The sequence below is a fragment of the Pipra filicauda genome, unplaced genomic scaffold (assembly GCF_003945595.2).
Source record: "Pipra filicauda isolate LSUMZ 115617 unplaced genomic scaffold, ASM394559v2 scaffold305_size881528_pilon, whole genome shotgun sequence".
NCBI lineage: Eukaryota > Metazoa > Chordata > Aves > Passeriformes > Pipridae > Pipra > Pipra filicauda.
Window position 1 is genome coordinate 481,401 of NW_024104427.1, and position 14,119 is coordinate 495,519.

Consider the following 14,119-nt stretch of genomic DNA (forward strand, 5'->3'; position numbering starts at 1 on the left):
TGGTAAATGTAAATGCCAGGGCTTATTTTTAGTAGGCAACTCATCTTTGATAACGAATAAATGGACATTTGGCAGGAAAAGAATATACAATCTCAGCCCAAAGTTGAAATTTTACATTCTTATTAAAGAGCTGCTGTATCTCAGCCAGGTGGGATGGCCCTGCTGCAGAAGTCACTGTGTGATACCACACAGCCTGCATTAGATAGAGAGCAAAGTTGTATTAAAAGGAGAAATAAGGTCACGTGTAGCTGTTCTTTAAACAGAAAATATCCGCTCCCTGTTGCTCCATATCCAAGTGAAGAAGTAGAGGGGAGCTCAAATATCTGCACTTTACTGCCAGACGTAAGTTGCATTCAATTTTATTCCATTCCACATTCCTCAAACTTCAAACTGTCGGTACTTCCTATCACCCCTGCAGGCTGCTTCACTCCTTTAGAGGCGACGAGGCAGCTGGAGAAAGTCATTTCATTAAAGTAAAAAGACAAAAAAAACCCACAAGAAACCAAAACCAGGCATTTAGGCTCCGGCTTGAAGAATTAGACAGTCCAACAATCGCTGGGTCAATTCACATTAAGCTGAACAAAGAACAGACGGCAAGAAGAAGATGAGTTAAATGGCTCGGTGGCTGCTGCGTGTCCCTAATTCTCTGTTGACTTTCGCCAGCGCCTTGTCAGAGGGGGGCTGCAGCATTTGACCCCCCGTTTCCAGGCGCGGGCAGGGAGCTGGGGACACATGCGGCAGCGTTAAATAGGCGGCTCCATCCCTGCGTGCCCCGGCCCTGCCATGGGTGACTGCTCTCCCTAGTCAGCCTATCAGGAATTTATTGCCTCTTCTCCATCACCCGGCAAAGAAACTGTCTCACAGATGTTGGCATTGTAACTCATTCAGTGTCACCGTGGGGTTCTCCGCCATTGTGTCCCCGCACAATGGGGCGGCATTCAGGGGAGGGCACGGCGGGGCTGCGAAGGTAGCCCGGGGCCGGGGCTGTGCTGATGCGCTCTTTGTTGGAGCTCCTCAGCCGAGGGTATCGCCTGCCCGTGCACTCCCCTGCGCTGGAGGCAAGGCCCGGAGAGGAGCTGGCAGGAAGGAAGGATTTTCTGCCTTTTGTGGGCTCTTTCTGTGCTATTTTTGTTCTCCAGGACAGCTTTTGTTGCCCAAGGTAATGATCCTTGGCCCTTATTCATATCTCTGCTTTTGTCCGGGGGCCTTTGTAGGCAATGCACTGGGGGTGAAACCGGCCAGACACAGCACCGGGGCCAGCCCCTGCTATGTATATAGTTATAAATAACTAGTTGAGAGCTATATAGTATGAAATCATCCTTGTCACACCATTGGCAGCAGGTTGTGCGAAAGGTTTCACCAAGACACAGCAGATGCATCCCAGCTCTGGAAAGCATCCCCAAGAACACACCCCAGTGACCCCAGAGGTGACAAGATGACGTGCAGTATCCCAGAGACTGGTAAGGGCAAGTATCTTCACAGGCTGTTCCCCAGTTCCTTTGAGTGAAGGCACACTCCTATCTGTAGGGAATGAAAGAGGGGTTCCAGGCGTGATATAAACCAAAGCAAAGCTCTTCCCTCAAACTTCTGCTGAACCTCCTGGGATAATGTTCTCACCCCTTCTCTGTGCTCCTACCCTGGTGCCTGCAAAGGGGCAGGAGATGGCAGGAAACGTGCAAATGCTGCTCTTTAGAAACATTCATAAGTGCACATAAATATAAAAAAGTAAAAACAGCTTCAGTCCTTAAAAGAAGGAGCTCCAAGGACCTGTCTTTCCTCCCCTGTGCCAGCACTGGTGGCATCTTCACCACGCTCAAGCCAGAAAAGAAAAACACAGGGACAGACAACTACAGACTGAAGCCTCCCCAGATGCCCGGGGCCAGTGTTGCTCCAGCTCCCTACACAGAGCCCTCCCCTGGGCCCCAGACCTGCAAACAGTTATGCAAGTTCTTACATGCAAACTATTAAGCATATTTGTTTTTATTTTTTCAGGTTCAAGGCCTCAGAGTGCAAGCTCCGGAGGGTAGGGAGGCTCTGCTGTTCAGACATCTAAGGCACCACACCCAGCCATGAGGAGGAGGAGGGATTTTTTAATTTTTTTTTTAATATTTATATTTTATTTTTTTTAATCTCCCATCCATCAGCTCAACAGCAAAAATGGTGCCAAACGAAGTCTTTCCACTCATGCAATTTTTGCGGTCTAAAATTCACCACGTGTTTAACCACGACTCCTTGGCCAGTCCCCGCAGCACCCAGGTTCCCAGGTGGTCCCCCATCCCAGCACCAGCCAAGCCTGCAGCTGTTTAGTTTCTAAGATCAGGGCAGTCAGGCCAGAGTGGATACAAGCCAAACACAATATAGACACACACAGGCCTATATTATATAAAATACACCCCCCCCCCATATTTTATGTACATACATATACATATATATATATAAAAAAAATATATAAACTCACACACAATGTGTATGTTTAAAATAGAAACCCCCAACCAGAAAATAAAATATTTTATTGCAAAGTGAATGGATTTTTTTAATGCTTAGGAAAACGTGTTAAAATATAACTAGAACATTAATGAATCCCTGTTCAAATGCTGATGAAATACAGTGCTTCTACTGACTACACAAAAATTTTTTACTGTTTATTTATATCACTGCTAATAGGAAAATATCATTTTGAGTGAAATATTATATTTGCTACAGAATGTGCTAAAGTCTTCAGGGCCCACTGAGCTGTCCTCAGGAGCAAACCTATGGCATAGAGGCTCTGAAAAACTCGTGGCCTCACTGAGTGCAAGCTTGAAAATCAAAACTGAAATGGAACACACAAACTTCATCCTCCTGGTGGGATCCTTTTGTCCTCATGAGACCGCTGAACCAGGCAGTTTCCTCTGAGTCTGAGGTGGGGAAAAGCCTGCCTTCCACACCAGCCCCTTTTTTTTAAGCTTTCCCTTGAAACGGATGCCATCCACTACGGAAAACTCCATGGAGTTCCCACAGGCAAGGTGACTTCCCTGAATACAGTACTCCTCTACAGGCCATAACCTGCTGTCCACGATGCTCGTGTTTGAAGGGAGGACCACCTCCTCCTAAACAGACCCTGCTGTTTGAGGGACAGACCCTGGTGCAGGTTGGCAACTCTGCCAGAGAGGGTTTCTTGACGCAGGTAGGCTTTGAGATCTCAGACCTTCAAACAAAAGCCACAGATTGTGTGGGCAGGTTTCCTGAACCACTACACCCTGTTATTAGGGCTTTCAGCTGGGGAGGGGGGAGACCTGGACTGCTCCACTGGCAATTTAATTATTTTATACAAATGGGAACATCTTTAAAAGTTTCAGATCCTGGGAGAGGCTTTGAGAGCTGCGTTTGGACATTTCTTTGGGAAAAGCAAGTTCAAGTCCCATCAAGCAGAGGAAAATCACTCATGGGAGTCTCCCATATCCCAGGTGAATACTTTAATTATTGGCCTGGGCATGGGGAGGAGTGGGGAATGCACAGCATTACGCTTTCTCCAACTCTTCAAGAGGCAAAAGTGATTAACTCTTCTTGCGCATCAGACCAAGCTTTGGGCCTCCAGTCATAAGAGAGACCTCTAGTCCACACAGAAGTAACTTCCAAAGGCAGTGGTAGACACTTCTCTGGGGTGGTGAAGGTGATAAAAGTCCCATTAAACTTCTGCTGTGGTCACTGGTCAGATATGAACTTCTCCAGAAGGCAAATACAACCACTGAAGGTGCAAATTTCCCTCCAGAGGGGTCTGTCTCTTCTCACTGAAGGAAGAGGGATCCCCGGCCAGCAGAATACTAAGGCAAGGAACATTCTCTGGTGCTGAAACAAAGTGGGATGAATCACAGAATCATCAAATGGCTTGGGTTGGAAGTGGGAAACCCGGGCTCTAAACCTCAGGGTTTCCTCAGCCCTTCCCCTTGTGACATTCATTAATACCATCTTGTACAATGTTTGTTGCACTGTGTGGATGCTCAGTTTCAGTGCATAAAGATTATTCACGCTGTGACCTGCAACTGTGGCCAGATGAGAGCACTAACATATGTAAAGGACTGAGCCAAGCTCTTGGAAGCTGATGGGAAAGAAAACAAGCTAATATGCTGACACAACACTTTAATATGGAGTAATCAAGAAAAAGAGCAATGCTAACACAGCTTGAGCATGCATGACTTATGTAATGCTAACACTGAAGTGCCTTAAAAATGGTGGGAGGAATCCCTTTTCCTCAGAGTTCAGAAGATGGTGCCCTGGACTAGCTGGGAGTGGAATCCTGCCAGGACAGGACATCAGAACCTTTCCAAGTCTGTTGAGTAACTAGTTTTCACCAGTTTAACAAAGAAAGCTTTCAGCATGTAGATACAATGATGGCACAGCCCAAGGAGATAAAAGGAGAAAGCTAATGTGCACAGTCAAAACAGGCTAGTCTGAGTCAGTTTGTTTTGGTGGATGTACCTGAGATCAACCAAATGTGATTTGGAGATTCCTTGAGTAATCTTATGCAGCAAACCTGGCTAATGCTGTGCTCTGGTTTTGTGCAAGTTCACACAGTCGCACTGGGAGGAAAAATAACAATAAAAATAGTTTTGCTTTGTACAAATTAGTCTAGAACAACGACAAAAATACTGAGGTTCCTCTTAAGCAAAGTTACTGATTACAGCTCACATTGACCTGGTATCTCTACACCCCCAAGAGATCTAGGTTCAGTAACTCAGGCTTTTCACCAACAGCTCCCACCCAAGATCATCATGCGACCAAGGGTGCAGTGACAGCAAAGGAGTCTCAACCATAAGTGACTGACGGTTGTCCTGATACTTTCCATCAGCAACCAGAGCAAACACCTACCAAGTTCCCGGAAAGCATCTCGCTCGTTTCAGTGGGCTTTGGATCCTGTCCCAAAGGGGAAAGCAATTTCCATCACAGAAATATGCCTGCCACCAGGCTCATTTATTGCTCCTTTGTTTAAATGTACTACAGAGACACAGTAAAATCCCAGAAATCATCCAGTGTCAATAGGTTTCAGCTGGAGTGATTAACCAAATCCCAGGAACTTGGATAGCAAGTGTATTAATGTCTCCTGGCCACTAAATCTTTCCTGCCAAGCAATAAAAGAGCCAAAAAAGCTAAATAGTTAGGAAGTTAGCACAATGACTCCAAATCCCAAAGAGGGTTCCCTAATTGTTTACAGAAGATAGACTGCAATGAAGGGATGATTAGAAATATGTCAGCTGCAGGCCTTTGATAGCAGCAAATCTGTCTTGGCAGGGGGAGGAATAGACTACAGAGAGGAACACTAACAGCAGTCATACAGGCAGAGGGCAAAGTACTCACTGTGCAGTCTCACAGATTTTGCAGTCCAGCAAACATCTACTGTATGGGCCTAAATGAAAGACAGCATCAGACATATGCCTGAATTTTTGCATAACGGGGAACAAACTAAAAAGAGTTGGATACACCGTGGAGCCATGGTGTTGCCTTTCAAACCAGCAAAGTCCATCCATCCAGCTGATGAAGCTCCTTGGGAGCAGCACTTGCACATAGCTGCTGCTGGAGCAAATGCTGGGCAGCAGGGATCCGGGGCAGCCCGTGCCATTGCAGCCCTGGGAAATGAAGGCAAACTTGAGTAGCATCCGATTCTGGACCTTGTTGGTGTCCTTTGTATTCAAGGGCATGGGGACAGCCAGGGGACCAGCTCAACATCTGGAGTGCTTGACTGGTGTCACCAGTGACTACACAGTAAAGTGAATTTTTACAACCATTTTCACACATTTGGGCCAGTGCAATGTATCCAGGGCTGTGATGCCCATCTCTGGCAGGGCTGTAGCCCACTGTTAAGTGTCTATTGCCACCTATACACAGCTTTGTGCCAGGCCATGCAAACTGAAGCACAGGACAAGCTTACAGAAGCAGGTGGAGGCTGCAGGGCCACTTTACCTATTCAAAAAATCAAGGTCAACCCCCACCACTCACATGAGTTTCTCTGACTGTTGCATCTCACCACTCCAGCTGTGCCAGGCACCATGTGAAGAAGCTAAAGGCATCTATCAGAAGCACAGCCAAGCAAACACACATGCAGATATCCCCATGCCAGGAGGCTGATAATGTCATTTCTCTCTCTTTCATGGCTTCCAGATCCAATTGTCTCTGTTTCTATGAGATATTTTGTTTTTCTGATTTTCAGAAAACCCTGCCTGAAGCCCTTTAAACAGTTTCCATACACCCTGGGACTCAGGACTGGTCACAGCAGTAAAGTATGGGCTCTCAAGGGAGAAGGAAATAGGAATGAGTTGTAATAAATGCTAACAGGGTGCTTTAATGAGTCCTCTGGGCATGGGTCCATGAAGCTTGCTGCCCCTCAGCCTGACCGACATAGCTTGTGTGCCCCTTGGTGTCCCCTGAGACCAAGCAGTCCCAAGCTCTCCAGTTCCACTGACCAGCCAGAGACAAGGCACTTTGCCTTACTGTAGCCCCTTGAGACACACAGGCCTCATAGCTGGTACTGGGAATTTCTGCCAGTGACTTCAAAGAGGGCAGGATTCAACTCATCGTTTGAAGCCCAGCCCCATTCCCTGTCCTTAGGCAAGTGAAGGAGCCATGAGAACAGCCCAGAAACCTCAGCTGCTTCAAAGAACATCTGCCTACCTTGGGAATTAAGAAGTGCCCTAAAAACATGCCTCCCCTCTGCACCTGCAAAGCACTGGAGACCCGTCCGTGCTGCCTGAGATGAGATGAATGCCCATGCCCTGTTTGCCAACTGCACGGTCCTCAAATGTCTGAGTCCCTGCTATTCCACATCCCATCCCAGCTCTTCTCACTGTGTACTGCCACAAAAGCTGTGCGAGTCAAAAAGTTTTACTTGAATAAAGGCATAATTCTGTTTAGGATGCATGGCTTGATAGTTTGGCTTCCCTGACAGCAGTGGTAGAAAAACAGCACAGAAATGTTTTCGTAACATTATGGCATTCTCCTCTTAATTAATACTTCACTGCACTAATTCAGCCTATTTTGCTGCTTGTAGGTCATCAGTACGAAGTCGCTCAGCCCCAAAGGGGCTCGCAATTCCCATGTTTTCCCACCATGTGGTGTTCCTCCCCACATCCTGTCCCACCCGAGCCTGAGGTCAAGCAGCGTCCTCGTTTCCCCAGGAAGTCCACGGGGGCATTTTGCAAATTAAGTGATATGATGCCTAAAGGTCCAAATAAAACAGGGCAAGGGGCAGTTCCCCTGACCTAGGCACACAGGAGAAGCTGGCTGAGTGAATGTTCTCCTCATCCCAAGAGGATGAGTTCTGGGAACAGCTCATGTGTTCCCCAGATGGTGCCAAGGCACCATCTTGGAGACTGTGAGTTTATGCAGACCAAATCCATGCCAGGGCATTTGCTAACACCGACACTGTGTGGATGGTCATAGGCCAAGACGCAAGACCACATTTTGGCCACTCATGTCTACTGGTGGCCACAGAACAGTGGGACCTGCCCATGTTGCCCTCATGCTGCCAGGTCAGTGTGTGACTTGTTAGACACAGAGTTTAGAAAAGCAAAGGCACCACACTTGCTGTAGGAAAAAGACCCAAAGAGAAGTTCTAAAGAAGTCTGGAGACACTTTATGACTCCTTGGTGGAGCTAGTCCAGGATACCACTGCATGAGGCAGAATGTAGCCTTGGAAAATCTCCTTTTTTGTCTCTGGGCCTCTGTCCCCCATCTACCAATGGGAAAAGCAGCATGCTCCCTTCTCACAGGGGTTGTTAGAGTTGTACATCAAAGCACAAAAGGTGTCCAGGCACTGTGGGGATGGGAACCACATGAGCACCCAACCTGAGATGAAAACACAAAGAAAACACATTTTCAAACAGAAATAATCTAAGTCAGTTTTGTCATCTCCAACTTCAAAGATAGAAGCTCCAATATTTTGTCTGCTTGGGAAGTGGAAAAACATTCTTCTTGTCCAATACAAATCCATGCCAACAGCAGACAAAATTTTGGCCTATTGAATTAATTAGCTTAGTTTTTAATTAAGGTTCCAAATTTCACCTAGCCTGGCTTAGGGCATGTCTACACAGATGGGAGCAGACACACATGATCTCCTCTGTCTGCCTTTCAAGCCAGCTTGACTCAAGCTGGCTTCAGCATCACACTGTGTGCACATGAGCTATCTGGCTACTTGAGGGGAGCTAAAACAGGCAGGGTGGAATATTTAAGCCCAGCACTACGTGAACGTGGTTTCATGGCTTCTCGATGAAGCTGGCTTGTGCCCAGTTGGCTTGGAGAGCAAGAGAGGAGTTCACATCTGTTTGAATCCATGCATGCAGGCATGCCCTTATATGCCTGTTTTCAAGTTTACTAAATATCTTTTTATTTGGCCGCCCACTACTGACTGGAAGTATTTTCATGACAGGTTTTAGAAATGGTACAGTTTTCCGTTTTACTGTTTCCCCGTACTGTGTAATGCCAAATTATTGTGGTGTTCACAATAATCAACAAAAATCAAGAATAGAAACATATATTATTATAACAGCATTAAACAGCAACAAATTACTTAAATTTGTAATATGTTTTTGTTTCTGATAATCACAGGTGCTATTTACAGCACAGGTTTTATTTCATACGTGGGTGTAAGCAATGATCTATTACTTTGGCAAATTCTTCTAAAAATAGCACATTCATCAGTTCTTACTTCAATAAATACTCCACCAGAGTCAAATCTACGAGACATGGAAGCATCCATGGAATGGAGGCAGTCACAGGAAAACAAACCATCCCCATTTCATCTGTATTAATGTTCAGCCAAGTTCAGGATAAACACACACATAGAAATACAGTTGAAACCATCTCAGTATTTACTATGATCAGTTTTCATCACAGGCCACAAACTTGTTCAGAGTGAGTCCAGTCACTGGAAAGGAATCCTAGGAAATACAAAAAAAGTGTACAGAGGAAAAACCTTTTCACTGGAACACAAATCATTCAAAATCACAGGGACTTAATTTACAATGAATTCAGTAATTTACTCAGGGAAGGAGGAAACTTGCAATAATTCATTTGTAGTGGCTTTCTTTGCATAAACATTGACGAAGATAAAGCTTATCAGAGGCATTCTTATAGCTTTTGTGTGCAGTTGTATTAGTCTATGGAGTATAAGTTATTTGGCAGTCAACATGCTATTCTGATACAAAACATACAAGCTAACTAAGCATAGTTAACCATTTGTTGTCCAGTGCTGGAGTAATGCCAGTGCTCCTTGTGACTCTCAACCAAAGTGTTTGCTCATGACTTAGGTATCATGATAATATTGCCAAGAAAAGGCAAAATGAAAGTTCCTGCCAAAATAACACAGTCATTAGGGAGAGACATTATAAGGAGAGGCTTGCAGGATTTGTCCTGTTGGAAAAAAAATAGGACCACAAAACACATCTTGTAGCACTACAACTTTCTTCTCAACAGCAGCATTTTCAGGCCTTTATTTGAGGCAGCCCCATAAATTCAAGCACATGGGCATTCCCAGGGGACAGCAGCTCTCAGAGCCGCTCTGTGAGTGGTGCAGATCTGGTAGATTTGCCAGTCACACTGGAACGTTTTGCTGCTGGTGTCGGGGCCAGAGAGCAACAACTTGGACAGCGATCAGGAGAGAAATCAGCATTCACCATTAGCCCTTACAATAACACAAATAGGAATTGCAGTAAAGGATCAAAGCAACATCCAGCCAGTCACTACTGTTGAAAAGAAACAGATGTTTCATTGAACGATAACAGAACAAGCCCACCAAAACTCTTGTGTTTTATATTCCTCTTGTAGCCTATTCCTCTGCTGTGTGCCTGTACTCTTCAGCCTACCGTGACCCTCCAAAATCAGTAAGAAGCCAGAACAACTGAAATGCAGGTAGGTCTGACCCTACAGGAGATCTCCATCCATCCTTAGATACTCCATGGACAAGAAGTAGGAAAGGTTAATGGCTTGAACATCTGCGTGGGGGCAGGAGATGTTTCTACAGCACCAAACCCTGATGCAGCCCCCAGGCTCAGAGAGACAAGGAAAATAAAAACAAGAGATATGTTCTTCTCTCATGTTTGCTATGGTCACCACTTACTGGAGCTTAATCCAAGCTTTTCAGAGCTCACAAGAAGTAAATTAAAAAGGCTGGACACTGCAGCTGCCAAAACAAAAGTTTATTCTACATTAATGAGAATTAAAATTACTTGAGAGCTCAGCCAAAATCTCTTCTAAGGGGACATCATCTGTGCTACTGTGGCCCAAGCAAGGGGGGCTGATACCGACACCCTCTCAACTCCTTTGTCACATAAAGGGACATGAAAAGAGAAAAGCAGATAATGCTCTCTCCAGAGCACTCCCACAAGCTTTTGCAGCAACATGCTAGAACTGTTAGTTTGTATTGGTTCTTCAAAAGACCTTTGCAAGAAGCTCATTCTTTGCACATCAATAAAGAGGATTATTTTGGTGTCTCATTTCTCTTTGAGCTTGTTGTTTGTCCCCTGTGAGCACCTAAATATGGTGGGAGCTGTACCAGCTTCCCACCTCATAGGTAGGTGAGTAGATATTTGCTGTCATTTATCACCCAACCCACAATTGCCTTTCCTCGCTGCCTCTCAGGAAACCACATCTGAGCCTTGTCTCCTAAAGGATCTTACAGCAATTTCTCTGACACGCGTAAGTTATTTCACTGTAGAAACAACTCCATCCCTTCTGGAACTGAATATAGCTCCACATTCACTGTCAAGATCTACCCAAATCTTCTACCAGGATTAGTTCCACTAGCAAATACCTGTCTGCAATTTTCTGCCTGCTGTCAAGCTGGAAAGTTTTTCCCTGCTTTTGTCAGGAATGTCTTGTCCTTCCATCTATGGACTCCATCCATGGTGAATAACCCTGTCCTATCCCATCCAGGCAGTTCTCTCCAGATCAGGAAAGATATGCAATACTAACAACTGGAACACTTGAGGTTTTTTCATGCTCCACAGTTGCCAAAATAAACTCTCCATGAGATAGAGGCAAAAAAATTACTAACAGAATGAGTTATGCTCTGATTGCTGCATTCCTCTCAGCGTTCCCTGGGGCTTTCTTGCTGCACAGCCCTTCGAGGAAGGGCCCTGCATGCTGGGTTTGTTGTGTACCCTTTTCAGGATTTAACTCTAGCAACACCTTAAGGCATATCATGAATGAATGAGCGGATTAATGAGTACAAAATACGAGCAAACAAAGTGTGCTCAGTACAGCTCCTGATTTGCTTTATCCCACACTTGCTGGGCCAGGCTGAGAGGCGGGGATATGTATTTGTGACCCAGCAGGTTCATGCTGCAAGAAAGCATCTACCTTCCTGTTGGGTTTGAATTACTCACTATTTCCTTTTCCTTGCTTCTCTTTGCCTGCACTAAAAGTAAAACCAAAAGCTCTTCCATGATCATGATGTTCTCTTTTCTTCATCTTCCTACCAGGGTGGTTCCCCTCAGCCCCCTCTCTGAGGCCAGCATGCCAGGCTCTGGGCTGTATGAGGCCCTGCCACTCATCCTACTCGTAATACAATATTCTCCCTCTTTAGTCTCCACCTCATTCCTTTCCCTCACCTCTATTTGTTTTCCCAACTGATGAAACACACAGAGCAAAGCTTTTCCTCGCCTACCATCCTTTCTTGGTTAAAGCAGTCATTGAAAACACTTTTCATGATCTGCACTAACCAGACCTTCTCATGTCATCATATTCAGCTTTTTCATTCCTGTGGTTTTAGTCGCTTTTTCAATAGTTGTTTCACCCCTTTACAGGTATGGAGACCTGAATGACTGGTTCATTCATTCCCTAAACATCTTTATGGTCTTTTTATACTGCAGTGCAGTTTGGACTGCACTTTGCTTCTCCTAGGGTGTCATGCTGAAGGACCCACACACCCTCACTGCTGTTGGCATCTCACTCTCAGCTCCCCTGGGAACTTCCAGCTATCCAGAATCTTTTTGGACAATCAATTTTGTTTCAGTGGCTTGAAAGACCAACATATGGAGAGATGCCCCAGGTGTTTCTCTCTTCCACAGACCTAGTGTTTTGTGCCGGACAAATCTCACGACTCCAGATTTGTTATATTGTATGGACATCTACTAAACACATGATTGAAAGCCTAAGGATTGAAGCCATATAACCATCATTCCCCTGTCCCTTCAACAGGTTCAATACAGGTTTAAGGTTTGTAAGGGCAGTACCCTAACATTACTAAAATCTGCTTTATGCTGCACAAGAATAGACTATTACCACATGGATGTGACAGTCACTCCCTTGTCTTGACAAGGTGACCACCATCCTTCTACAAACAACTGCAAAAAGCCCAGCAGAAAAGCACCTGATCCACTTCTGCTGTTCCCATGTCTCCATGCTGTGCCCAGGTTGCAGGCACAAGGTGCCAGTTGGGGTGAGTGGCCAAAGCAGAGCTTGGAATCTGGGACTTTCAGACACAGATCCCTTGGCAATACTCATGTCAGCCACTTCTCAGTACTGCTGCCTGCAAGAGGGTTACTTGTGATGTCTTTTACCATGACAACTTGCACCTCTCCATCAGTTGACCACATCCCCTCCCTTCCATTCTTGCTTACAGATATTTTTTTCACTCCAAATAACTTCCATGGCTGGCAAGGGAAAGGCAGCCCGACTGTGAACAGCAAATCTTCCACGGCACTCTGAGGGTTGGGTACAGACCTGTTAGCACTGCCAGGATCCTGTTCCTACAGATGGTGCCTGCTCCCTCCCCAAAGTCTGCCAGTCTATTAATTCTACAGAAAGCATTGATCCCACAGCTGGGAGTGGGTGCTGTGTCCAACCCAGGCAAGTCTCCTACTGCCCTGCACAACCCAGCTGCCCTGAACTGGACACTCGCTGAAGTACAGAAGAGGAATTACTTGCTCATTTAACCTCCTCTATGAATGAAATTGCAGCTCACCATGATGTCTCCAGGGCTGGTTTGGAGGGACAAATCCTCCTGTCCCCATGAATTTGCCTTGAGCAGAGGGTTGCCTGCCTTAATGGGGACAACGCCTTTCTGCTTTTAACACTTCATGAAAACAGTTCACGTCCTCTAAAGTATTAGGATACCTGTAACCTTCCAAAATGACGTATTAGCTTTCTATTAAACACATTTATGTGTTATTTTTAGGAATGGATGACACAATCTGTATAAAACCTTAAACTGCATAAATATTAATGTTCAGCATAGAAATGAGAGAAGCTTCTGAGCACATCATAAGCCAAAAAAACACTCTCAAATTAAATGGAAAGTCACTGGATTGTGCAAGCACTTGGGAATATCCTTGATATCTACTCACCACAGGGTAGATATGAATTGGAACCAAGATCAGCTTTATCTAATCTATAAAGATCATTCAAACAAACTCCTGCAGTAGTTCTGGGCTTTGAACATGAGATAATTAGAACCAAAGCAAGCATTTTATTCCTCAAAGCCCATTTCCTTCTCCCAACAGAGCTTCTAAGCCCAGAAGCAGGGTTGCACCTGCAGTGTCAGTAGCTTTGCTAATATATTACAGTGGGGGCTAAGAATCCATTTCTTGACCAAACAGCAAAAATTTTCAGCTGATAAAAAGTTCATGCTTATGAAAAAAAGTACCTTCAGCAACAGCAAAAGAAGCTGTGAAGATCAAAACAGCCATGTAGAGCATGATCTGTGCTGAAGCAGCTTTTTGAGTTGTTTGAGGATTTTAAGATTTACAAGGCTGAGCTAAATGAGGTACGTGTCAGCATGGAGACACAAATCACAGTTGCTCCAGTGGGCACAGGGAGGTACGTGATGTGTTGAAATGCATGAAACTGTCACTCGCAGAAGAAAGAATACAGTTTACAGACCTGCGTTTTTAGCCATTAAACAGAGCAGTCAGGCTATTACCCTGGCTCTATCTGGTGTGATATTAGGCTGTGATATTTGCTAGTGGACCTGATTTCAAGAGGGAAAATACATCCTAAGCAAAGGCAGCTATTTACAGTCTGGGATCCAAGCAGGTCCTGCTTAGCAAGGCATCTTTCTACAAACCAGGCACCAGCAAGAATGTTCCCACCAAATATGTTGAACCAGCATGCAGTGTCTGTATAAAAGGAAAACTGGAAACTTAACCAA